Source organism: Physeter macrocephalus, chromosome 8, assembly GCF_002837175.3.
Source record: "Physeter macrocephalus isolate SW-GA chromosome 8, ASM283717v5, whole genome shotgun sequence".
Lineage (NCBI taxonomy): Eukaryota > Metazoa > Chordata > Mammalia > Artiodactyla > Physeteridae > Physeter > Physeter macrocephalus.
Window position 1 is genome coordinate 64,504,758 of NC_041221.1, and position 27,306 is coordinate 64,532,063.

The window sequence follows — 27,306 nt, forward strand, 5'->3', positions numbered from 1 at the left end:
GCACCGGACGCGCAGGCACAGCGGCCATGGCTCACGGGCCCGGCCGCGCCGCGGCATGTGGGATCCTCCCAGACCGGGGCGCGAACCCGGTTCCCCTGCATCGGCAGGCAGACGCGCAACCACTGCGCCACCATGGAAGCCCTATATGTATTTTTTTAAAGACATATCGTATATGAGAAAGGTGACAACTCAAACCGGTAGGCACTGAATTACCAGCAATTACTGAGTAAATCATGTGGTACAACTAGATAGTCAACTGCAAAAAACAAGTTGGATCCAAAAATTATACTATAAACCAAGGTAAACTCCAATATATCAAAGATTTAAGTAAAAATTTAAAAGAACCATGAAAGTACTAGATGACAACAGGGAGAACACTTTTATATCCTTGGAGTAGAAAAACTCTTTTTAACTTTGACTTAAAATCCGTAAGACATAAGAGAAGACTAACAAATTTAACCATATGAAAATCAAGAAGAAAAAAGGAAAAAAAGCAAATGACAAACAGAAAAAAAGAAATATGTTCAATTTAGGGGCTTCCCTGGTGGCGCAGTGGTTGGGAGTCCGCCTGCTGATGCAGGGGACACGGGTTCGAGCCCTGGTCCGGGAAGATCCCACATGCCACAGAGCAACTAAGCCCATTCGCCACAACTACTGAGCCTGTGCTCTAGAGCCCGTGAGCCACAACTACTGAGTCTGCGTGCTGCAACTACTGAAGCCTATGTGCCTAGAGCCCGTGCTCTGCAACAGGAGAAGCCACCGCAATGAGAAACCCGGGCACCGCAACAAAGAGTAGCCCCCGCTCGTCATAACTAGAGAAAACCCACGTGCAGCAACAGACTCAACACAGCCAAAAATACAATTAATTAATTAATTTTTTAAAAAGTTAAAAAAAAAAGAAATCTACAATATTTTATTGCATTGGATGGACTAAAGTCCAAAAATTTTTATCAATCAGATGGGCCAAAATCCAAAAATGTGTTCACTCTGTAGGAAGGACTGTGGGAAACTCATACCTTGTTGGTGGGAGTGCAAATTAGTATAACCCTTGGTGCAATTTGGCATTATCAGTAAAAAAATATAAACTCATAGTTTTAAGCCAGCAATCCTATTTCTAGAAACTTCTCCTATAGAGATATATGCACATATGCTCAATGACATATATTCAAGCTTATTCATTGCGTCAGTCAGTAAGAGCAAAAGACTGGAAACAAGCCAAATGTCTATTAAAAATGGACTGATTGGTTAATGATGATATGTCTAACACCAGGAAATACTATGCCATTGTAAATAAGAATGAGGAAGCTCTCTGTGTGCTAACATGGAAAGATATCCAAGATAAATGTCTATGTGAAAAAAGCAAAGGAAGGGACAGAATTTTTTTTAATAAATTAATTTTATTTATTTATTATTTTTGGCTGTGTTGGGTCTTTGTTGCTGCCCACAGAATTTCTCTAGTTGCAGCGAGCAGGGGCTACTCTTCATTGCAGTGGCTTCTCTTGTTGTGGAGCACGGGCTCTAGGCACGCAGGCTTCAGTAGTTGTGACTCGCGGGCTCTAGAGTACAGGCTCAGTAGTTGTGGCACGCAGGCTTAGTTGCTCCGCGGCATGTGAGATCTTCCTGGACCAGGGCTCGAACCCGTGTCCCCTGCATTGGCAGGTGGATTCTTAACCACTGAGCCACCAGGGAAGCCCAGGACAGAATTTTAAAATGACTACCTTTTATACAGAAAAGGTAGAAAGGAATAAGAATATAGATTTCCGTTTATTTATATTAGCATACAAGGAACTCTGAAAAGATATCCATGGGGAAGGGATCGGGGTACAAACTGGGCCGAAGGGGTGGAAGGAAGACCTTATACTGTTTGGGTCTTGACTCATGTGACTATATTACCTATCCAAAAATAAAGAATTTAAGTATTTTAAATAAACAAACAAAAAAGAATGGACTCAGCTGCACTTTTGCTGGGACATCGTTGCTTGAACACCCATACACACTTGCACATAAACATAAAAGAGGGATTTTAATCTTAATGCCTCAAGGATCTGTCCACTCCAGAGGATCTCTCCAAGTCCAGGGTGGTATCTCAGCATGGCCTCTGCTCTGAAACATCCAGTGTCCTCAAGCTGAGTTCAGACTCAAATTAGCTATGGTGATGCCAGGAACTTGCCAGAGTCAGCCTGGACTCTGGTTTTCCTGTGGATGATTTCTGTAGTGAAGGTGTGATATGGGGGTATAGGAGCAGAAGCTCTGGGATCGCAAAGACCTTGGTTTGAATCCCACCACTGACTAGCTGTGTGACCCTGGGCAGAATTAAAGTTCAATTTCCTCATCTGTAAAGTGGCAATTCTACAACCTACCAAGATAAAATAAACTCACAGAGTTGTTTGGAAGACTCTATGAGATAACATATATGTATAAAGTTTAGAGCACAGAATCTGATAAGGAATGAATATTCAATCAAAGTCAGACATTATCATTTGTAGAGATAAGTTGTACCAATTTAAATGGAAAACATCCAGCCAAACTCAGCTGAATGGCAGTATATGGCACAAATCTAGAGAAAAGTCTACTGCTTTCATTATAAGAGCTGATATGTCACAAATTATAAATGATTCTTCCCTTGATGTTTTCCAGTCGTTTTGGTAGGAGTGTTTCAGACCACGATAAAAGCTACTTTCCAGCTCACCTTAACTACTGATGTAACAGACCTGGAGCCATTATTCTCATAATTAAACTGCCAAAATAATGCTGTTTAAATTATTCAGAATCAGAGTGAAAGATTCTACTTTATAGGGCATATGGTGGGCTTACATTTCAAAGTATTAAACTGTTTTCTGTGCAAGCCCTGCCTCCTCTTTTCCCCCCACTCATTCCACATAGGCCATCTTCCTCTCGCCAGCACTCACTAAAGCACGGAGCCTCAAAGAAACCACAGTCTAATGCAGTTCAGTAATATTCACAGGCAGCCAAGAGAGCTGGCTTTTCTAATCCAAAAGACTATACAAGACTGAGATGGAGGAAGAGCGAGAAGGTCGTCAGAGGAGTAATTCACATGGGGGGGGGTGGGGGGCGGTGTGGGGGAGGGAGAGGCAGAAGTAGATGCCCTTCAAACAGGTGAAAGGGCGGACTGGAGAGGCAGGAAAGGGATCTGTTGTCTCAAGCTTACTGGAGTGGAACTCTCTCACGGATCCTTTCCTTGTAAATAACCTGCCATCCAACAGTCCTTAACCCTTGTGGGCCCACCAGAAGAGAAGGAACCTGCATAATTGTGTAGGGATGCGGCATGAAAAGAAACCTGATCCATTTAGCTTGTTGGAACTAAACAAACTGCTGAGAATTTCCTTTTAAGCTGAGGAAGTGATGGACTGGACGCCAATATTACATTATAGGGACTAGACTAGAAAACTGTTGATAAACGAATTGGGGGCAACATGAGTTGTCGTATAAATACAGTGCTACCCCCGGGCTAGAGCCAGGCATATCTCCCCCGTCCCAACCCAGACCTTCCCCTTAACAGGGACCCTTGATTGCTAGGCAATGGTACATAGATATGGGGAGAAACTTATTCTATGTGGTGAACGTACAGAGATATCTTCTAGCTGACAGCAGAACTAAGACCTTAATAACTGATTTTAAATACTCAATGGCATAAAATTTCAGATCTGGAGATGCCAGAATAGTCAGGGCTCTCATGAATGTGAAGCAGAGACTTAAAACTCAAAAACAGTAGACAAATTACCAAAACTTCACTATGGGTGGAAGAGACAGGCAGGTGCTACAGGGGAAGAGAAAAAGGCTCCCTGCCAGAGCTCAGCCCATTTCCAAAGGCGTCAAATGTATGTGGCAGGATTAGAGTAAACAGGAGCTCACTGACGGGGAACTGGTGCTGCTATTTCATTGACCAGCACCTGCAACTAACCCATGAATTCCACTCCTTGTTTTGGACAGTATCACATGGCAACTGGACCACTTGGTAAAGAAGGGACTTAGGGACTTCCCTGGTGGCGCAGTGGTTAAGAATCCGCCTGCCAATGCAGGAGAAACGGGTTCGAGCCCTGGTCCTGGAAGATCCCACATGCTGCGGAGCAACTAAGCCTGTGTACCACTACTACTGAGCCTGCGCTCTAGAGCCCGCGAGCCTCAACTACTGAAGCCCACGCACCTAGAGCCTGTGCTCCGCAACAAGAGAAGCCACCGCAATGAGAAGCCCACTCACCACAACAAAGAGTAGCCCTGGCTCACCAAAACTAGAGAAAGCCCGCGTGCAGCAACTGAAGACCCAACGCAGCCAAAAATAAATAAACTATTTTTTTTTTAAAAAAGGGACTTAATCTGCCCAGACTAGCTTCTTTAGACCTAAATTAAAGATGTCAAGTTCAAATGTGAGAAATGTGCCTGACACCTACAGCTTACCCGGAAACTCTTCAAAGCCACATAGATGCTAACACCAGGACACAGAGTGAGCTTGAGGAATCTGATCACTTTGAGATCTATCTCAACAGGACTCACAAGGCAGCACTCAGCTGGGAGGACTTCTTGCTGGAATTTACTCAGATGGGGATATGACCTTAGCGTTGCCTGTGGTGGAAAGGACCTGGCAGGAGTCCAGAAATCGAAAACCATGGCCAACCATTTACAGGTGAACCCTCATGTAAAAAGATTTGTCCAAACCCTGCAAAATACGCTGGGACATTGTCCCTGAGGGAAAGGAGGATAGAGGCAGCGTATGGCTTTCCTAGGGCATGCCTATCATCCCAGAGCAGGGCCCTCTGATTTTCCCTTTCTCTTTTGATGTTTGGGAGGTCCTGGGCTCCCCACTGATCTCTGCTTTTTAAATCAGACATCAGGGACAAACCTGCAAGAACACTTCTGGCTAGCCCCAGATGCTGCTCAGGGACACATAAACTGAAATGAGCTAAGGAAGGTACCAGCAGAGAGATGGAGGTCTGTAATGGAAATAGGGCAGCAAGGTAAGAACAAAACAGCTGACCTGCCTAAGTCTGGGGGAAGGGGATCAGAAACTTTTAAGTGTACTAAAATGTGAGCAATGACTATAAAGTGATCATTTGTTTGTTTAAACCAGGGTTTTTCAACCTCATCTTTCTCGACATTTTGGCCAAACAATGCTTAGTTGTGGGGAGCTGCCCTGAGCAGTGCAGGATTCTTAGCATCAAGCCTGGCCTCCACCTACCAGACACCAGGAACACCCCTTCCCCAGCTGAGACAACCAAAAAGGTTTCCAGAAATTGGTGAATGTCCCCTGGGGGGCAAAGTCATCCCTAGTTGAGAAGCACTGGTTTAAAGTAAACTACCAACATTTTTTCATCTAAATAAAAGTAGTTTGCTTCAGGGTAATCACTTTGGCAATTATATATTTATTTCAGTGATACTGTTGTTCAAAACAGTTTTTGAGCTTTTCTTTACAAATCAACATCAGAGTTTTTCAGAATTTCATTTAATTGTCTTTAAGGGAGAAAAGTCTTTGTCTACTGCTTCTAAAAATCAAGCTCATAACTAATCATAAGAATAGTTTTGAAGGTAAACGGATCAAGCTGAGCTACATATTGATAAGTGGGGTGGGAATGGGGGAAGTGGAGGTGGCATTATCATAATTTACTAACATTTTCAACTTACGGTTTGTAAATTGCAAAGAGACAAATCCAGAAATGTTTAGGGCTATGGCAATATTACTGGAATAAACATAGAGTAGCCTGAGGTAACTATGTGGGAAGTGTGCTTTCCAGCATATTATCCTAAATCCCTTTTCCCTTTGTCATTTATTATGAACGCAAATTAAAGAAAGTAAATCTAGAACATGAACAGACTCGGTGAAAAACTATTTCGTACAGATTTTCAATTTTATTAATTACTATATACATGTGTGTACTGCAATTACACGTACACACACACACACGCAGCAGAAGCAAAAACCACGTCACGTTCCTTACACTTACCATACAGGATTTTGTTTTATTTTAATGCTTCACATACATATATGAACTTGTGTTTCTCTTCGGTATTTCCTTTATCAGCTAGGTTAATGCAAATCGCCTTGGGAATGAAACACAACATAGAAGGCAAAAAACCAGAAAGTTTAATCCTAGATTATGAGTTATAAAAGCTTAGGTACTTAGCCATACAGAAGAACTCAAGGGCATAGACAAGAGATCTAGGAGGAAACCTCTGAGGTTTCCATGCCTCCTAGCACAGAAGAGCATGCTTCAGGCTTGGGAAAGGAGAGAGTCAGAGGGAAAGCAATTAGTGCAGATCTCAGAGAAAAGGTCAGTAAGCCCTGGTGAGGTGCCAAGTAGTATTATGGAAACAGAGGAGAAGGGGTCAGGCTCTGCTGCCTGGGTAGAGCGGGAACAGGTGGCTGATGGGGCCTTAGGCATCCATAGAGAGTTTCTCTTGCTCCAGCGTGGTGCAAGGGCAGCAGAAAGTCTTCTGAGTACACTCAATAGATGTGGAAGTATTGCAGAAGAGCTGTAAAAAATGAAGGAATCATGTAGCTTAGCAACAACACAGACCTGTATGGACTAGTGGTCAAAGACCTGATAGGACCCTGGACATCTCAGGGGATGGCAGTGTAGACAGAGGACATGGAAACTAAAGGACCCCTCCTTCTAACTTATACATAAGCTTTTTCTAACTTGCTGAGAGGTGATGGAGAGAGGGGTGGTCACATTTAGAGTTGACTGAAATAGGTTCCTACCATGCCCAAAGAATAAAGAAAGCTTTATTAAAATTAAAAATTAAGCTATAACAAAATAAAATTTTGTTCTTATATTCTGACTTTGTCAAGGGAGGTTTGAAACCATTTGCTTTAGGTATGGGATCAGGTCAGTATAAATTTCCTCTCTTCTATAACCCTAATACAAGTGGCTGTCAGACCTGGTTGATTGTCATAATTACCTAGAGAGAGATTTGGATTCAGTTAGTATGTCTGGGGAGACTCTGATGATGGGCCAGGTTTGGGAACTTCTTAATACTGCATAAACCATTCTCTGACATGACAACACCCACAATATGAGGAATTGGCATGATTCATGACAAGGGGTTCAGAATGAATGTCACTAGGATATGATAAGGTATCTGGGTCAAGAAGGGCAGGAACAGGAGATGCAATCAATATTGGAAAAGATTTCTCTGGTGATTCAAAATAATTTCAACAGATGTGAAATCTGGGAGATCTTTGAGTCAGCATACACACCTAGAATGTAGGGAAACTGAACTCCTATTTCAAGGGTGAAATAAGCTTGAAGTTCTCAAGCATTTGTGAAAAGAGAAAATTATTGCTACATCTTAGGTCTTAGTAAGTTTCAGAAAATTAGAATATAAGCCTTGTCTTTTAGGCAAACAAAATTGATCAACACAAACATCAAATAAAGATATTAAACGCCTAACTTTCTGTTTTTCAAATGGGAATGTTATAGTATCAGGGATGATGCTTTCATTTGCAAAGAAGAGAACACAACTCAAAATGGCTTAAGCAGGAAGACGTGTTATCTCATAGAAAAAGAAGTCCAAAGGTAGGAAAATTTCTTCTGAAATTTGTTTTGTCATTTTTGTGGAAAAAGATGGTGACAGTCATTCCAAAAATCACATTCTCAAACACCTTCTTCCAGAGTAGTAAAAGGGTCTTTGTGTCTCTTTTTAGGAGGTTTAAAACCTTTCCCAATGCTCCCAGAGGCCCCTTAAACACCTCCTCCCAGGATTGTATCAAGTGCCCATATTTAAACCAAGCACTGAAAAAGGATTGGGCCTGCAGTGGCTTCTATAGGGTAATTGGTATTGTGCTGGCTCCCACCCCACACGTGTGGGAAAGCACATGGCTTCAGGGAGGAAGGAGGAGCCTGAAAAAGGCAGAAGACTGGTTAACCCACAAGGAGGAAAGGGAGGTTAGCTTTGAGAAACAATGTTTGCTTAAATTGTGACTTAGGTGATTACTCTGGAGTGATATTTCAGATATGAACCAAAGGTCTGACAGGGAACCCACCCATCTAAGGGCTCTCTGCTCACCCTGGTGATGTGTGTTCAGGACAGACTAATCTTGATTGTTTTGTTTGTTTAAACAAAACATGATTAATAAGATAAGCATGTTTTGCAACACCATATAACATATATGGTGTTTTGCAACACCATATAAGACTTTCTAGTGACTTTTACATGTCTGCTATTTGGAATTACCTTGTGCCTCTTTGATGATACAGATAATATGCTATAAGTCCATAAACACAGACAGCATAGAGTTGGACTCACACTTGTAATTGCTATTACCACTTCCACAGACTTAATGTTGTTCTCACTGGTATACAGCATGTTTAAGTAGAATGGGTGTTTCCCACTCCCAATAACAATGACATAGGAGTACATATTAACACTCTCTCTGTATGAATAGACTCAGATCTGCCCTTCAATCAGGTTTAAGAGCTCTACTTTCCATGTCAAGCAGGACCTCAAAACAAATATCCTTACCATCCCCTCCTTGCCTTACAATCCTATTATTTCATCTTGATTTTCATCTTCACTTTCCCTTGAGAGAGGGACCTATTAAAATTAGATGCCTCCGGATAATATAACTATATATGCATGACCCACCAGACTGGTTTACATTATATTTTATATATATACATGTATATATTTATGCACACACACACATTATATACATTAGATTACATTCCTGTTTTGGCTCTGAAACATAATCCTGACTCATGAGTATGTATGAGGCAGACAGACTTTAGTTTAGATATTCATTTAACAACCTCAACATGTTAATATGACAACTTGTTAGAAATGAAAGTGTCCTAGAAACCAATGATATTAGCAAAAGGCCCCACTAGGAAATACAATTCCTGTAAAACCTTTAGCAAAATGCTAAACGCACTATTTATTGTGCTTACTATTACTCTTATGAAAACAGAGGGCTTCCCAGGCTAAGCAAAGTAATCAGTGTCTTTGCTGCATCTCAGGTCCCAGGACAGCATTCTGTAATTGGAGAGACAAGCCCACCTCAGAGAAGAGTCAGAGAACATTTACGGTAAATAAAGGACCTGCTCAAATCACCAGCAGCTGTAAACTCAGTGCTAGGCAGTAGGGAATAGGAGGATGAAAATAGGGCCCTGCCCTCAGGCAGCCTCAACATGTGGGAGAATTCTAGAAAATTCGGTAAATCTGAGAAGAGAAAAGCATCTGAAAAACTGTACAAATTAGATGCCTCTGGAAACTATAACACTATATACGTATGACCCACTAGACTAATAGACTAAAGAGACCACCAGGACCAATAGGACTCATTTTTCTGTTAGAAGAAGTGATAAGTACCTCAAGGGCAGTTTAATTCCTATTTGTAATCTAAGTCCTAGTACAATGCCTTGAGTAAAATGGGTAGGTGCTCAATAAATATCTGCTGAATTAATTTTGAAGTATAAACTCAGAAAAACAAGGCAAGGCAAGGGGGCCAGACCAAATACTCCATCCCTTAGGCCTTCTTCTCTACTTTGTTTCAAAGGAATGAGATACCCCTCTCGTTCATTTTCTCTTAAAACAAAAAGTATTTTTGAGCATCTGTTGTTGTGCAAGGAAGTGCTGAACAGGATACAATATTGTTTTTAAAATACGGTCCCTGAATTCAAACAACTTTCAGTTTGGAAGAAAAAATAAACACCTAAAGAGATACCCAAAATGCAAAGCAGAATGCAGGGTCACGTGAACAGTTCACACAGACAACTACAGCCTCTTGGAATGAAGGTTCACATCTGGGACATGTGACCCAGAAGAAGCATAATGGAGGAGAGCATATGAGCTGAACCTTGAGTATAATATTTCAATAGGCAAAAATGTGTGTACCTGGGACAGAGGAGAGGCACACATCACAAGCAGAGGGACCTCCAGGGGAAAGTTCTTTCATTTGCTTATTCAACCAATATTCTTAAGTATCTGTTATAGGTAGGTCAAGCACTGCTTTAGGTGCCAGTGATATAGTAGAAAACAAAATCAAAACCTTGCCTTCACAAAATTACAGAAAATCTCCAAGTGCATTTCCAGAATGTTTGTTAGTCTGTTTTGATAATGCACAGAGTGAAAGAGGGGAACAATAGAAAGGTCAACACAGGAAAGGTAGATTCCGGGGTTGGTACTTGATTGTGGACGACCCAAAAGCCAAGCTAAAGAATTTTTTAGACTTAGCTCTGTTGACAAAGTAAGTGTCATTACAGGTTTCTCAACTGAGAAATATCTTAATCAAAGCGGCGCTTGAAAAGATTATCTGGGTGGTAAAGTCCAGGGCTGGGTGACTGAGGGTGTGGTTTGGAAGCAGGGAGAAAGACAATGCAGCGAATGCATTCTGTTGGGGAAGAATCCAGCATAAGCATTGCTTCCTCTGAGATGCCACCCCTGATTCAATCAGTCGGGCTTAGGTGTACCACTAAGGTGTTCTCATAACAATTCGTCTCATCTATGATAACACTTATTGCACAGTGTTGAAAATGCCTGTTTATTAATTCTTATCTTTTCGCTCATCAAGAGGAAGACATTAGGCCTAATTATCTTTGTGTTCCCAAGCACCTAGACCACTGCCTGGCATGTAGCAGAAAATATTTGTGGCATGAAGTGAACAATCAAGTGTTATGGGTTGAACTGTGACCCTGAAAATTCATATGTTGAAATCCTAACCTCCAATACTCAGAATGTGACCTTATTTGGAAATAGGGTCTTTACAGAGGTAATCAAGTTAAAACGAAATCATTAGGGTGGCCCTAATCCAATACGACTGGTGTCCTTATAAAAAGGGGAAATTTGGACATAGACATGCATATAAGAACCTAATATGAACATGAAGATGACCATCTACCAATGATGAAGAAAGGCCTGGAACAGACCCTTCTGTCACAACCTCAGCAGGGACTAACCCTGCCAACCCATTGCTTTTGAATTTCTAGGCTTCAGAATTGTGTGACAATAAATTTCTGTTATTTAAACCACCCAGTTTGTGGAACTTTGTTACAGCAGCACTAGCAAACTAATACAATAAGTGAAAATGTTCAGCCAATTTGGAGAAACACCCAGAATCAGAGCTCAGGATTAAGGTCATCATTAACTATAAATAAAGAGAGGCGATAACATGGGAGCAGAATACATTTCTGTGATAAATAATGCAGGAGGAAACACGGCAAAGGGCACCTTATCAGCGAACACCCATGTTTATAAAACAGAAAGAGAAGCCAGGGAAAAACATAAAGAAGCAACAGTCAGAAACCTGCAGAATAAAGTTGCCTGGTAGAACCTCCCTCCAAATAATGAAAAAAAAAGTAATATGAATCGTAAATAAATAAATAAATAGCCACAAAACTTCACAGAAGGAACCAAATAAGGAAGGGACACAGACAAATGTTCTAAATTTCAAAAAAGTTGTGGCCCAGGAAAGGCTCTGGAGCAGAGTAGCATCCATAGGACGGGAGAGCTCCTAACCCGACACGGCCTCTTCCACAGCTGTACTGCTGCTGCAAAAGAGCCTGAGAACTTGCACAAGCACCCCCCAAATCTGAAGAGAAGCAAATGGACTAATCCTAACCTTTCCCTTCTCCAGCTCGAGAAGGGAACAATAGAGAGACTCTGATGATGGAGGCCCCACACTCAACTGGTGAGCCGAGAAAGGTGCCTTAAAGGTGTCCCTTGGGAATGGCATACACCTTTAAGGTAGAGTGAATCTTGGTATAGATACTTAACAACACTTTAAAAATGAGAATACAACCTGAGTATATGAGATGTATTTGGGTATACCTTATACCCAGAGATCTCATTCAGCCCTAAATCCCCTATCTACCAAGGCCTCAACCCCATCAAAAATGTTCCAAGTACACAACTACCTAGTCCCGCAAACAAACAGACAAAAAGTCAATTCATTAAGTTGCAACTCACATTGGCTAGATACAAGAAAGAAAAGAATTTCATCATTATTCAGAACAAGAGAGTAATTCTTTTTTTTTTCCACACACACACACTGTATTTTATTTCTACAAGAGATAAATAAACTGACACCAAGCATTGCAAATGGATGACCACAACAAAACCAACAATGACTGCAATTAAAAAATATGGAATGCTTCACGAATTTGCGTGTCATCCTTGGCGCAGGGGCCATGCTAATCTTCTCTGTATCGTTCCAATTTTTAGTATATGTGCTGCCGAAGGGAGCACAAGAGACTAATTCTTAAACTCTAATGTGCATTAGACTTTCCTGAGATACCTATTTCTAGGGCCTCCCCAGAAGGTGATCATATCATTCCAGGGGTCCTTCAATTACAGGTAGGGAAACACTGCTTGTTAACACAAATGGATTTTTAAGTGAGTGTTTTAGGTACTTAAGAAAATGAAATAAAGCATTTCTTACAGTACGAAGGAAAATGTTTTGGGGCAGAACAACAGAAGCAGGATGGCCCAGTCTGGGGCAGTGCCCCTAGGATTTTCGCTCTGCTATGTATTAATACTTTATACACGCCTTCATTTCACACTCATGGGTGAAGACAGTGACAATAGAATCCCTTCTGAAGGGGAAGAGAGAAGATGAATTCATCCATTCATTCCAGGCTTTTCACACATATGAGTTTTTCTAAGCCTACTGCTTAGCTATTGTCTACTGCTTATCTAAACATCTGCTTAAAGAGATTCTGTAAAGAATTAATGATGTTAGAAATATTGTTCTGTCCAAAACTGATGATAGATTAGCCCATTATCATATACTACTATTCAGCTGAATCAATTATGGAATTATCCAAATTATATGCAATCCTACAGCACAGTATATATAACCAGTACTAGTATTTCGCTCTTGTGCATTGGGATGTCCAGGTCAGTTTTTCACGGGTGGCATTCTATCTGGTGGGTTGGACATTCACGCCAAACTGGTTGTCAATTATTTTGACACTCTATATTTGGTAGTCATCACACTTCATTTAATTTTATTTGTAGACATGTTTTGCATCACTTAAAACTCTTGTAAGTTCTTGTGGAGTAGGGTGGGAGCGGTGTCTTATGCAAATTTATATCTCATACAGAACTAAACCAGGGGAGGGGAGGCAAAAAAAAAAAATCCATGGTATTAATCAATCAATCAATCAAGTAAATGATCAGAGCTGATGTTTACATTTTGTTGCACTGGCTAGCAGGAAGATCCAATTTTCTCAGCTTCAAATTAAGTTAAAGCATAAGGAAATAAGCCATATTTATCTGTAAATATCTCACATGACAAGGTCAACTTCTCAATTACTTACAGTTTAATTGGATTTATTTATGCTTTTTGCCTTTTACTGAGAGGCTGTACTTGATCATCTCAAAAGATTTCCTTTAATGGGATTTGATTCTGAAAAACTTGAGGAATGTGTTTTCATTAAAGGTCAGCTGTACTTTTTTTTTCTTTTTAACCCTAGAAATAAGATTACTTGCATTTCACTCATTTGAATTGTGACCTTTTAATGAAATCCTCGTGGCTTGAAGGAATTCCCTTGACAAATAAACCACAGCGTGTGCAGCACCATCTTCTAGAATTGCCATATGTCCAGGAATAAGAAAAGCTAAGCCTGTTTTTATGAAAGTTAATACAGACGACTGTCAGTTGCCAAATTCTTGATCCTGTGAGACGTGTAGTGTTTGATCAATGTCTGAGTAAAGTGCTGTGTCCGCGGGCGTCGTGGTGTCCACCGCACCCTGTTGAGATGTGAAATTAAACAGAAACCTCAGCGTGCCTACTGGTGTCTCAGTGTCGCACGGAAGGAGGCCAGGCTCCACCTTTGGGGTACCAGGTGCTACCACCAGTTCTGACAGACTTAAAAACTTGAGATTCACTTCTGGGGGAAGATACTGAAATGCAGAATTGAGAATTGCTGGTTGGGGAGAAAGAGCATTTAAGGTCGGAAGTTGTGTTTGGAAATATTATGTATTATATAGTATAGAAGCTAGTATAGTTAAATTTGCTTTAGCTGACTCTGAGCTGTAGAGTTTGTGATTCCTCCAAATAAAATTTAGGAATATAACCTTGACTCATGCTTTTACTAAGTGTGTTGATCTTACACCTCTCAGTCAAACATCATTCACAGAGTTCTCGTAAGGCTGAGGATAATAACAATGCAGCCTCTTTTCATTACTCTGTAAAAATCCCTTCCCAGCCACAACTGCCAACCTACCCTTCTAATGACCCTAGCTCTTCTTTTTTCTCTTCTAAGAATGCTTCTCTATTTATCTAATCTCAATCTTAATCCAAGACAAGTTCTAGGAAAAAAGGAAAAAATAAGAAACATAAATAACAAAAACTTAAAAAGAAAGAGCATAAAGTAGCAAAAGGAGCCTTGCCAATAAGTTTGACAACAGAGAGCCAAACTTATTGTTTGGTATATATTTAATTTTCATCATAAGACATGTGTTGTGATAGGAGAAAGTTTAACTGTTGTGGCCTCTGTTGGTAAATCAATAACAACAGCAACAAGCCCCTGGCCATGCTGGGATACAGTCCAAATGGAAAAAATAAGGGCTAGGCCTATGATAATGAAATAAGAGAGAGGGACTGTTCTTGAGTAGATCTGACATACTGTGATTCAGCACGGTGGAGATTCTGGACCCTACTGTCTCTAAAGGGTGCTTGATGGAGGGTGTGACTGTCCTCAAACAACCACCTCTCTTGGTTAAAGGTGTCCTTGCTCACAGGAGCCATACACAAAGGTTAGAGACCCCCGCTTTTGCTAAACCCAAAGGCTTTTCCTGAGTTCTTATCTATGCTGATTTCTCTGCCATCCCACAATTCTGACTTCTTCCTTCCTTCCTGACACCCTAACCTCCGCTTTCAGAACATAGTATTTTTCTAACTGGCCTCATGCCTTTCCATCGGTCAGCTCTTTATCATTTTGTTCTGCTGGTTCCTTTCTTCTTTATCATTTTGTTCTGCTGGTTCCTTTCTTCACGCTCCTGCACTGGGGCTTTCTGCCCTCAACCTCTGGGATTTTCTTGTTATCTTCCTGCTCTTACTACTATGGTAATGACTTTCAAATCTACACTCTGAGCTAACCTTTCATGTATGCCAGAGGGCACTATTTGCAACTGCCCATAAACATTATAACTTGGACATACCACTGTCACAGAAAACCTAACTAATCCCCAAAGGAACTCATCTTGCCCAACTTCTACTTTCCGCCAGTTGGCTTCTTTATCCAATACCTACACCAATGTTAATGGCTTGACTTTTCTTCTCATATAAAACACCAGACTCATCTTTGACTCTGCTCTTTCATCTCTAACTTGCAAACTGCTACAAATTAATTTGATTTTTCTTTTTTAGATGAAACCTTTCTCCACCATTTTCATGCTAACAACCAAAACTCCACTTTACCCTGTATTACTGCACCCAGGCTGGGACAACTCCTGCCTCCATGCTTATTTCCTTTAGATTCATGCTTAGGGTTAATATTATTACCAGAAAAAATATCAGGCTCAAATACCACTTTTATTATATTTTCTCCCTCCTCAAGAACCTACAGTGACACCCCATTACAAATCACATCAAGTCCCAAGTTCTCAGCTCCATTATCTGATTCCAGTTTACTTCTCACCACTCCCTTACTACTCTAACATTAAAATCTTTCTCTCCCTCTCTCTCCCTCTCTCCCTCCCTCATTCCCTCTCTCTCTCTCTCTTTCTAGTAAGCTATTTCCCACCTGTCCTCTCCCCTCCCTCTTAACCTCAAAAGTTATCAGCTGTTTGGTTTTGCTCCTATCACATTTTTTCTACTAACAGAAATGGGGACTTAGAAATTTCAGAGGCTGCTTGTTAAAAAACCATTAGTCTAGTTGTATAGTACACAAGGATTTGTAAAGAGGGGAAGAGGCAGATAAAACCGGACAGTTAGACTGAGGCTGAATAATGACTATCCTAAGGGCAAGTGTGTCTTATTTATTTATTATAGCTCTCAGGTAAAAACACTGAAACAATTGTGAAATCACCATAAAGCATGAACAAGTAAAACAAAATACCAAGGTCTCCCTTGTGACCAATGTGTATGAGAGTTGTTAAGGACAAACACTTCCTGCCACGGGAACTCAGGCACTGTGTGTCTCAGATGAAAGCAGTTCCTTTGCTTTCATAAATTAACCAAGAGGTTCAAAAGCAAGATGGCAACAAGTTCTGCTAAGCAACTTCTCTGACAAAGGTCGGAAAGACTTTTCTCAGTTGCCCAAATCAACCCGTGCCAATCTGGAATCCTCATTATCAGGGATTTTTGCAGTTAAAAAGCTGCTTTTATTAAAGTTTTAAAAACTGGTACTTCTGAAAGAATGCCCTTTTAATAATGAGTTAACAGAAGCAAGCAAATCTATGAAATGGGTTGGTTAAACTTTAAGCAGAAATTCCCAAGGAAGAAGCAAAACCACAAATGACAGTCAGCTATCTCATCAGACCTCAGTAGTTTTACTCAAAAACTGAAGAGGTATTAACAGATCCTGTGAGGAGATTTGCAGGGAGTTTTCATGAAGAAAGAAAGGGAGCTGACCTGGCATACCAGACAGTGCAACTAGGCGCATCTGAAATCAACTGTTGCCTCTTCGTCCTGAGGCAAGGGAGTAGGGCGAGCTGCTACCCAAGTTATCCAAGAGAATAACAACAGAATAACAGTGTCCACTTATCAAGGGCTCTGGGTCAGGTCCTGTGCTAGATGTTTCACTCACATTATCTACTTAATCCTCATACCAACCCTAGGAAAAAGGTATCATAATCTTCAGGTCACAGATAAGGAAACTGAAGCTGGAGAGACGTTAAGTAAATTGTTCCTGATCACACAGTTACTATGCTGCAGAGCAGGTATTCAAAGTTCAACAGGACCCTCGTCTATGCTTGTTTACTGCAGCACACAGCTTTCCAGTGTGGAGGGTGCTAAGACGAGCAAGATGGCAAAACATACTTAGGGAATCAACCAACATTTATCAACACCATAGCAGGCCCTATGCCGGGATTCCGAAGTGGACCAGACAACCACCCACTAGGATGGCTATCATCAAAAACACAGACAAGGACTTCCCTGGTGGCGCAGTGGTTGAGAATCCGCCTGCCAATGCAGGGGACACGGGTTTGATTCCTGGTCCGGGAAGAGCCCACATGCTGCAGAGCAGCTAAGCCCGTGCGTCACAACTACTGAGCCTGCGCTCTGGAGCCCGTGAGCTACAACTACTGAGCCTGTGTGCCACAGCTACTGAAGCTTGCACTCTAGAGCCCATGCTCCACAACAAGAGAAGCCACCGCAATAAGAAGCCTGCGCACTGCAACGAAGAGTAGCCCCCGCTCGCCGCAACTGGAGAAGGCCCACGCGCAGCAATGAGGACCCAACGCAGCCAAAGATAAATAAATAAATTTATTAAAAAAAAAACAACAGACAATAACCAGCGTTGGCAAGGATGTGGAGAATCTGGAACAATCATACGTTGCTGTTGGAACTGTAAAATGGTGCAGCCACTGTGGAAGACAGTTTAGCAGTTCATCAAAATACAGGATGCCTTGTTTCATCAGCCTATATTCTATTTTGCTTCACAGATACTGTGCTTTTTACAAAATGAGGTTTTGTGACAACCCTGCGTTGAGCAAGTCTATCAGCGCCACTTTTCCAACAGCACTTGCTCACTTCGTGTCTCTGTGCCACATTTTGGTAATTCTTGCAATATTTCAAACATTTTCTTTATTACTGTATTTTTTACGGTGATCTGTGATCAGTGATCTTTGATGTTACTATGTAATCATTTGGGGTGCCATGAACCCCACCCAGATAAGATGGCAAACTTAATCGATAAATGTTGTGTGCGTTTTGACTACTTCACCAACCAGCCATTCCCCCATTCCCCCATCTCTCTCCCTCTCCTCAGACCTCCCTATTCCCTGAGACACAACAATATTGAAATTATGCCCATTTATAACCCTGCAATATTGTGAACCTATCAATACAATGACCCTACAATGGCCACTAAGTGTTCAAGTGAAAGGAAGAATAGCACATCTCTCTCTTGAAAGCTAGAAGTGATTAAGCTCAGTGAGGAAGACATGTTGAAAGCCAAGACAGGCTGAAAGCTGGGCCTCTTGTGCCAGTTGGTCAAAAGTTGTGAATGCAAAGGAAAGTTCCTGAAAAAAATTAAAAGTTCTACTCCAATGAACACATGAATGATATGAAAGCCAAACAGCCTTATTGTATATATGGAGAAAGTTTTAGTCGTCTGGATAGAACATCAAACCACCACAACATTCCTTTAAACCAAAGCCTAATCCAAAGTAAGTCTCTAACTCTTTTTAATTCTGTGTAGGCTGAGAGAGGTGAGAAAGCTGCAGAAGAAAAGTCTGAAGCTATCAGAGTTTGGTTCATGAGGTTTAAGGAAAGAAGCCATATCCATAACACATTGTAAAAGCACCAGGTAAAGCAGCAAGTGCTCATATAGAAGCTGCAGCAAGTTATCAAGATCTAGCTAAGATCATTAACGAAGGTGGCTACACTAAACAGGTTTTCAATGGAGACAAAACAGCCTTATACAAGAAGATGATGCCATCTAGGACTTCCACAGCTACAGAGAAGTCAATACCTGGCTTCAAAGCTACAAAGAACAGGGTGACTCTCTTGTTAGGGCTTAATGCATCTGGTGATTTTAAATTCAACCCACGGTTCATTTACCATTCTGAAAATTGTTAAGAATTATGCTAAATCTACTCTGCCTGTGTTCTATAAGTGGAAAAACAAAGCCTGGATGACAGCCCATCTGTTGAAAACAGGATTTACTGAATATTTTAAGCCCACCATTAAGATCTACTGCTCAGAAAAAAAGATTCCTTTCAAAGTATTAATGCTCATTGACAACGCACCTGGTCACCCAAGGGCTCTGATGGAGATGTAAGATGAAATTCATGTTGTTTTCATGCTTCCTAACACAACATCCATTCTGCAGCTCATGGACCAGCAAGTAATTTTGACTTTCAAATCTTAGTATTTAAGAAATACATGCCATAAGGCTATAACTGTCATAGTGATTCCTCTAATGGATCTGGGTAAACTAAGTAGAAAACCTTCTGAAAAGGATTCACCATTCTATATGCCATTAAGAGCAGTTGTGATTCATGGGGAGAGGTCAAAATATCAACATTAACAGGAGTTTGAAAGAAGTTGATTCCAGTTCTCACAGATGACAAGAAAGCATTCAAGACTTGAGTGGAGGAAGTCCCTGCAGATGTGGTGGAAGAAGCAAGAGAACTAGAACTAGAAGTGGAGGCTGAAGATCTGACTGAATTGTTGCAATCTCATGATAAAACTTTCATGGTTGAGGAGTCGCTTCTTATAGATGAGCAAAGAAAGTAGTTTGTTGAGATGGCATCTACTCCTGGTGACGATGCTGTGAAGATTGCTGAAATGACAACAAAGGATTTAGAATTACATAAACTTAGTTGATAAAGCAGCAGGGTTTGAGAGAATTGACTCCAATTTTGAAAGAAGTTCTACTGCGGATAAAATGCAATCAACCAGAATTCTGTGCTACAGAGAAATCGTGCGTGAAAGAGTCAATTGATGGGGCAAACTTTATCGTTGTCTTATTTCAAGAAAGTGCCACTGCCACCCAACCTTCAGCAACCACCACCCTGACCAGTCAGCAGCCATCAACACTGAGGCAAGACCCTCCACCAGCAAAAAGACTATGACTCACGGAAGGCTCAGGTGATGGTTAGCATTTTTAGCCATGAAGTATTTGATAATTAAGACACGTCCATTTTTTAGACATAAAGCTGTTACACACTTAACAGACTACAGTATAGTGTAAACATAATTTCTATATGCACTGGGAAATGAAAATATTCATATGACTCCCTTTACTTCCATATTTGCTTTATTGTGGTGGTCTGGATCTGAACCTGTGATATCTCTGAGGTATGTACGCCTGTAGGTTGTGACAGTTCTGTTTAAATTAGTGAAGGTGATGTAAAACTGAATGCAAACTGAACAACAGAGGTCCCCTCAAAGTCTCAAAAACACAGTTGGCAAAGCACTTACTAGGTTTTCCAGCCCTGCGTAGAAGGGTGTTGTGAATGAAGGTTTTAAAAGAAAGAATCATCTCTAGAGAGGAGAACAGATTTAGACATTTTTGCTTTAATTTTACCAAACAATCTTCTCACCTAGACCTGGATCTCCTGGGCAGGATTATCCACTTGCACATTTACTCCATCTTGGCTTTGTCTACGTATATGACCACTTTTAAATGAATGACTTGGGATTCTAGTTTATGAGCCAGTTTCTTGCATGTGGCTGGCCTTGTATTAGCTCACTAGACCCTAAGAATATACTCCTTCCCACCAAACACATGAAATGATTTATGTATCTAGATATCCAAATTGGCCAGTGTGAGGACTGTCCATAGCAACCACACACAGACACGGCTTCCAAGAGAAGTGGGCAAAATCATCAGGAAGACCTTACTTTGCTACAGTGATCATTCTTAACATTAAGTGGAAAATTCAGCGCTGGAGACTCACCTGCTTTACTTCTCCTAAAATCCCTATCCCATGAAGAGCATCACATGGACTACACTGCAGCTGACAGAAATTGTAAGTGGACCGTACAGGGTGTGTGAATTGATAACCTTAAACTCAAAGCACACAGACAGTTTGAAAGGGTGGCCTTTAAATATATGCTAGCAAGCTAATGTAATGAACTGAAATCAAGACTCCTATTATATTATACAATAACCAGCCTACAGGACTTCCCCTAACAGATGTGATTTTAATTGGATTAAAGAATTTCTAGCATGTTTTCCCTCTAAACAACCCACATGAAAATACTTGTCATTCTTTAAATGCTTTTGTTCACTCCCTCCTATATAGGCACATAAAACTATGGAAAATACTAGCCAGATAAAAAACATATATCTAGAATCACAGAGCTGAGAAAGAATTTAAGAATTATCTAAATCTACTCCTTAAATTCAGATAACTAAATAAGCAGATGAGTATTTTATTTTTCCTTTAGCATCGCTCAGAGTGAAATCAGAAAAACCTTGGAAAAGTTATCCGTCTTTGCTTAGTCTTTTCATTGGAAAGCAAGAACTAAAAACGGTGATTTAGGTTTGCTAAGGCAGAGATGGAAAAATGGAGGTATGTTGCAGCCTAGAAGTTCTGTCGGTTTTAATCTCAGATCCATGGAGTAAAGTGACACCTTGGGCAGGTCTGAGGCATGTCCTGGAACAGTGTGGGATAATACTAATCATAAGGCCAGAAGCTGTCTGAGCTCTGACAACTTGCTCTAGACCTGAGGTCTGGGCAATTTTAATCTAAGTCGCTATGTCCTATCTACAAAATGGAGGTAATATACATCCCTCAGAAAGGTTTTGTGAAGTTAATTGCATGATTAACCTTAAGCTACACAGTCTAAAGGCCTTACTTCAACAGATTGGGATCAATAAGCTAAAATGAACTCCTGGAGGCCAAGGAGTGAATGTTATTCACCTGAATCCCAGCACAACCCACAGCACTACAAAGTTAATTCTAGACAAACAGGCCAAATTATACCATAACAGGATTCTGAAACAAGGCCAGCTCTGGTCATCTCAACATGTAGCTCTTGGAAAAATATACAGTGACAGTTCAGTTTCTCTTCAAGTCGTGATACTTTAAAAATCTGAAAGATTAACCAGTATATGCGGGAACTTAGCACATGATTGATATGTATGCATTTTCATTTACTGGGGAAAATATAGATGATTCAGTAAATAAAGTTAGACAAATGGGTAACCAATTGGAAAGAAATAAATTGGAATCCACAGCTCATACCAAAATAAATTTCAGATGCATCAAAAATTGAAACATAAAAAAATGAAACTATAAAAATACCTGGTGATTGAGGGAAACTCAGTAAAGGGTACACAAGATCTCTCTGCACTAATTTTGCAACTTCCTGTGAATCTACAGTTATTTCAAAATAAAAAGTTAAAAAAATACTTGGTGAACCTGAGATAATTATTTTATAATACTGAAATGAGGAAGGCCTTTCCAAATGTGACAGTTGGAAGTTTGTAAAGATGTAAAACCCACCTAAAATTAAATATCTGTGCATGTCAAAAGCCTAATTATATACAAAATCAAAAGACAAGTCAAACAGAAAGAAAAATAGATGCATCTCATCTCCCGAAGGGCTAATTTCCTCAATATATGAAGACTGCCGCAAATTTTTTTTAAACATCTTTATTGGAGTATAATTGCTTTACAATGGTGTGTTAGTTTCTGCTTTATAACAAAGTGAATCAGCTATACATATACATATATCCCCATATCCCCTCCCTCTTGCGTCTCCCTCCCTCCCACCCTCCCTATCCCACCCCTCTAGGTGATCACAAAGCACCTAGCTGATCTCCCTGTGCTATGCGGCTGCTTCCCACTAGCTATCAATTTTACATTTGGTAGATATGTCCATGCCAGTCTCTCACTTTGTCCCAGCTTATGCCAGCAAATTAATAAGAAAAAAGCCAACAACCTGACAGAGAAATGGATAAAATATATGAATAGTTTATAGAAAAGGAAATAGAAATAACTCTAAAATATATGCAAAAAAGACATCCAACCTCACTCAGCAATGTAACAAGTTCAAAGTTAAATTAGAGTGAAATACCATTTATACTTTATTAAATAAAGTCTAATAACATACTTTGCTGGCCAAGGTATAGCAAAACAGGCACCCGTGTACATTGCCGGTGGGAATTTAGACTGGTACAACCTCTGTAGGAGTGATCTGGCAATATCTGTTGCAATGCAAATATTCTAGGTATATACTGAACACTTGTGTGAAAGGTACACATAGAAGATTTTTTACAATTTTTAATAGCAAAATAAGTGGAAACTAACCAAATGTCCACCAATGTGAGACTTGTTAAAAAACTGGCATATTCATACCAGGAAACACTATGTAGATGTAAAAAGGAATGAAGTAGCTTTATCAAAGCTGCTATGGAATAATCACTAAAAAACATAATTAATGCCAGGTACAAGATAAATACTTCCTTATCTCTGGAAAGGTTGGTAAGATATTGGTAACAGTGGTTACTTATCTTAATAAAGTTAAAAATTAACACAACAATCATCTATATTTATTAATGTTTCCCAAACTTTATGGCCACACATAAAAGGGAGTGAGCCAAGCAGTAATGATCATAATCACGCACATTTACTGAGTCCTTGGTACAGGGTTTGAAGCTAAAGCATGCTAAAAAAAAGATTCACTAAGCAGGGAAGAAAACATTATCAAAACAAGTCAAACTCATCAGTAGATGGTATGGATTTATAAAAACTTGATGTAGACATCAATATACTGAAAACCAGCTGACAGAAATCAGGTGTTATTTATCTTTGTAGCTCACTCACTTCCTCATTTCCCAACCTAGCATGCACTCTTAAAACAAAGCAGGTATTCAAATGTTCATTAATAAATAACAGATTGAAAGGATGACTGGATGGGATGGATGGGATAGATGGATAGATGGATGGATGGGGTAGATAAAAAGATGGATGATTGGAAAAAAGAGTAGACAATGAAGGACTGTGATCTCTCTCTGCTCCCGTTTCCTTCTGACACTGGGCCAGCCTTAGTCTCCTTGTGCTCCCCTGTACAAATGGGAGGTGCTGGAATTTACAAATAATTAAGAAACATGATCGTAACCTCCGCACGACTTGGTGGATAATTACTAACAGGGTTGGCAAAACAATGCTCCCACCTCGCCCCCGACCCCGCCGCCCCCCGCCCCTCCAAAATGTCCATGCCTTAATCCTTGGAATCTCTAAGGGACTCTACAGATCTAATTAAGGTTACAGACCTTAAAGTAGGGAGATTATCGTGGATTATCCAGGTGGGTCCAATGTAATCACACGAGCCGTTTCAAGCAGAGAACTGTCTCTGGTTGGAAGAAGAGAGGAAGAGAGAGATTGGACGCAGAAGGATTCAGTGCACTGTCGGTGGCTCTCATATGTAGCAGCCCACATTCAAGGACTGGAAAGAGCTCCCCTAGGAGCTTAGGCAGCTCTTGCTGACAGCCAGCAAGGACACACGGACCTCAGTCCTGAAACCACAAGGAACTGAATTCTGCCGGCAACCTGAATGAGCTTGGAAATGGATTCCTTCTAGAAGCCTCTGATAAGAGCCAAGATGGCCAGCACCTTTGAAACACAGAGCAGAGTGATCACCCTTGCCAACCTGGACTTCTGACCTACAGAACTATGAGATAATAAATTTGTGCTGTTTTAATCCACTAAGCATGTGATCATTTGTTATGGCTGTAATAAAAAATGAAGACTCTTCCTGTTCAGCTTGAGAATCATTTGTGGAGCCTGTTCCATGTGAGGCCCTGCACCAAGTGTTTAGGGTAGAAAAGTGGGCACTCGTTCTCAAGGAGCTCGCAAGCTCAGGAACCATTAAACAATGCTATGATACAGTTTGGCACAGCACACTGCAGGAGTACAGAGAGGGGTACCTAACTGTGTGACATCCTCAGATGCTTTACTTACTACTCCTCCAATCCCTCCCTCTTCCAATGAATTGGACCACCAACCTTCTTACACGTCAGAAATGGAAAGCCATCCTAAACTCCACTGCCCCCTCCAGACCTGTGATTTATATCACCCTAATAATACTTCTCCTAAAAGTCCCTTCTCTTTCCCTCACCCCCATTTCTTCCCCCAACCTCTGACTGCTACTTTCTGACCTTTATCATCTCTTACCTAGATTACTGTAATGACCTCTCGATTAACTTTCCTGACTCAATAGCCATCCATTTCCCCAAATCCATTTCCCCCAATCCACCAGGGTCATTTTTCCAAGGATTAAACTGGCATCCCATGTTCCAGCTCAAAATCCTTCGAAGACTGCCTGCAGTTAAAGTCTAACTCCTTAGCTACTCTTAGCAACCCCTCTAAGCTCTACTAGAGCAAAAACTGTCTCTGCTTGGCTTCTAATTCCAGTGCCTAGGAAGGGTCTGGCACATAGGTGTTTCTTGAAAAGTATTTGCTGAGTAAATAAAATCAACCCCTGCTGACGCTGCAGCCTCACTGCTTCCCTTTCAGCAGCCCCTGTTCACTATGCTCTTACTACCCTAGTCTTCGTAGTCCCAGCCTACTCCACCTTCCCTCTCTCTTTATGCTCCACTTTCCCCTCATGGCTAAAAAGCCTCATTCACCTGGCTGGTAAGCAGATCTCATTTTTGTTAAATTTTGCCCTCCTCTAACAGGGTTATGCTCGTCTTACAGCTCTGTCTAGTCTCTTCTGAGCCCCTGATATAACTGTCTCCTCTTCTACCACAGCATCTGCGGCAAACCCTCTAGTACAACGCTACTCAAAGCTGGCCTGTGGACTGGTGCTGGTGTCCAAATGGTTTATTATCATTCTGGTCCAAGGTAAGTCCAGAAATCAGGTGTAAGTACTTAGAAATGTTTATGGCAATTTGACATTGCAGGGACATCCAAGTATGTGATACTTGTTGAACAAGGTATACACCAGTTTGGATGTTGTTGAATTAGTGTGGTGAGTCACACGTGGTGCAAACTGTATTTTAATCATGTGCAACAGGACCACTTATTGGTCAGTGACAGAGCAAAAACAAAGAACAACTCAATTGGTGCACCATCACAGAAAGTCTAAGGAGCACTGCTCTAACTCACTCAGGTACGTTCCCATCTTCCACCTTTTGGGATGTTGTTGGCTGCCTGAGACAATGCAGATGTTCCATAAATCTCAGTGAATAAATTAATAAAGATGTGACTGATAAGAAGACTTCCTAAAAGACATGAGATCTGAGCTACTTCTTAGTGATTGGCAGGAATTGGGCACTTTGGGGTAACAGCATGGGCAAATGCACTGAAGAAGAAGTGCAAATGAGGAATAGCAAGAAAAGATGGTAGGACTTCCCTGGTGGCACAGTGGTTAAGAATCCGTCTGGGGACACGGGTTTGACCCCTGGTCCGGGAAGATCCCACATGCTGCCATGGAGCAACTAAGCCTGTGTGCCACAATTACTGAGCCTGTGCTCTAGAGCCCGCAAACCACAACTACTGAGACTATGTGCCACAACTATGGAAGCCCACATGCCTAGAGCCCATGCTCCACAACAAGAGAAGCCACGCATTGAGAAGCCCACACACCGCAACGAAGAGTAGCCCCCGCTCGCCACAACTAGAGAAAGCCCACGCAGCAATGAAGACCCAATGCAGCCAACGATTAATTAATTAATTAACTTTTTAAAGAAAGAAAAGATGGTGCACAGGCAATGGAAAGCTTTCAAAAGGTGAAATACTATGCCGAAGCATAATGATGTCGAAGAGCTCAACCAGACGGTTCTGCCAGAGTCCAGCCACCCTGACCCCCTCCCTCAAGCTTACCCCAGCAGCACCCTCTCAGTAGCGTGTGCAAGCCTTAGCAAAGGCAGAGGGAGTCCCTGAAGGGTTTTAAACCAGTGTTGTGACCTAGCTCACGAAGGATGAATGTCAGGGGGTGAGAAAAGCAGGAAGACCAACTAGGATTTAACTGCAAGCATCCCAATGAGAAATGCTGAAAGCCCTCAACAAGGGCAGAGATAATGTAGTGAAGTGCAGTGGTGGTAGACACAAAAGTCAAGAAATATTTGTGAGGCAGTACAGGAAGGGCTTGGTGATTCTCTAGACAGGATAAAGACACAGGGTAGCGTGACTAAAGTTTCTGGTCTGGTGGAGTGAGTATGTGCATGACGGTGTCACCAGAGGAGATAAGGATCACAGAAAGAGGAACAGGTTTAAGAGGCAGGGAATTCATAAATTCCAGTGTTACAAGCCTGTGGGACATTCAGGTGGAGATGACCAGCAGGCACTTGGAAGAAAGGTCAAGGCTGAAGATACAGATTTGGGAAGCTTTCACATCTAGATGGTGATTAAAACCAGTTATGGATGAATGAGAAGAATAGTGGTCTAAGCATTTCTCCAAAGAAGATATACAGATTGCCAACAAACACACGAAAGGATGCTCAACATCACTAATCATTAGAGAAATGCAAATCAGAACTACAATGAGGTATCACCGCACACTAGTCAGAATGGCCATCATCAAACAATCCACAAACAATAAATGCTGGAGAGGGTGTGGAGAAAAGGGAACCCTCTTGCATTGTTGGTGGGAATGTAAATTGATACAGCCACTATGGAGAAGAGTATGGAGGTTCCTTAAAAAACTAAAAATAGAACTACCATACGACCCAGCCATCCCACTACTGGGCATATACCCTGAGAAAACCATAATTCAAAAAG

At 41.1% G+C, this 27,306-nt stretch overlaps 1 protein-coding gene and 1 non-coding gene across 4 annotated transcripts in view; both read right to left on the reverse strand.

Moving 5' to 3' along the window:
- ELOVL7 (ELOVL fatty acid elongase 7) overlaps positions 1-27,306 on the reverse strand; it is a 68,392-nt gene that overhangs the window by 26,036 nt on the left and 15,050 nt on the right. For 2 of the 3 annotated variants that reach the window (XM_055086580.1, XM_055086581.1), the window contains exon 2: positions 18,874-19,409. The exons of the other annotated variant lie outside the window; for it this stretch is intronic. The gene's annotated coding sequence lies outside the window, so the exon portion shown is untranslated. The remainder of the gene's footprint in view (positions 1-18,873; positions 19,410-27,306) is intronic. 3 annotated transcript variants of the gene reach the window in all.
- On the reverse strand, positions 12,090-12,198 carry LOC112065724 (U6 spliceosomal RNA). Its single transcript, XR_002892206.1, has one exon. It is a non-coding gene; the product is annotated as a U6 spliceosomal RNA (small nuclear RNA).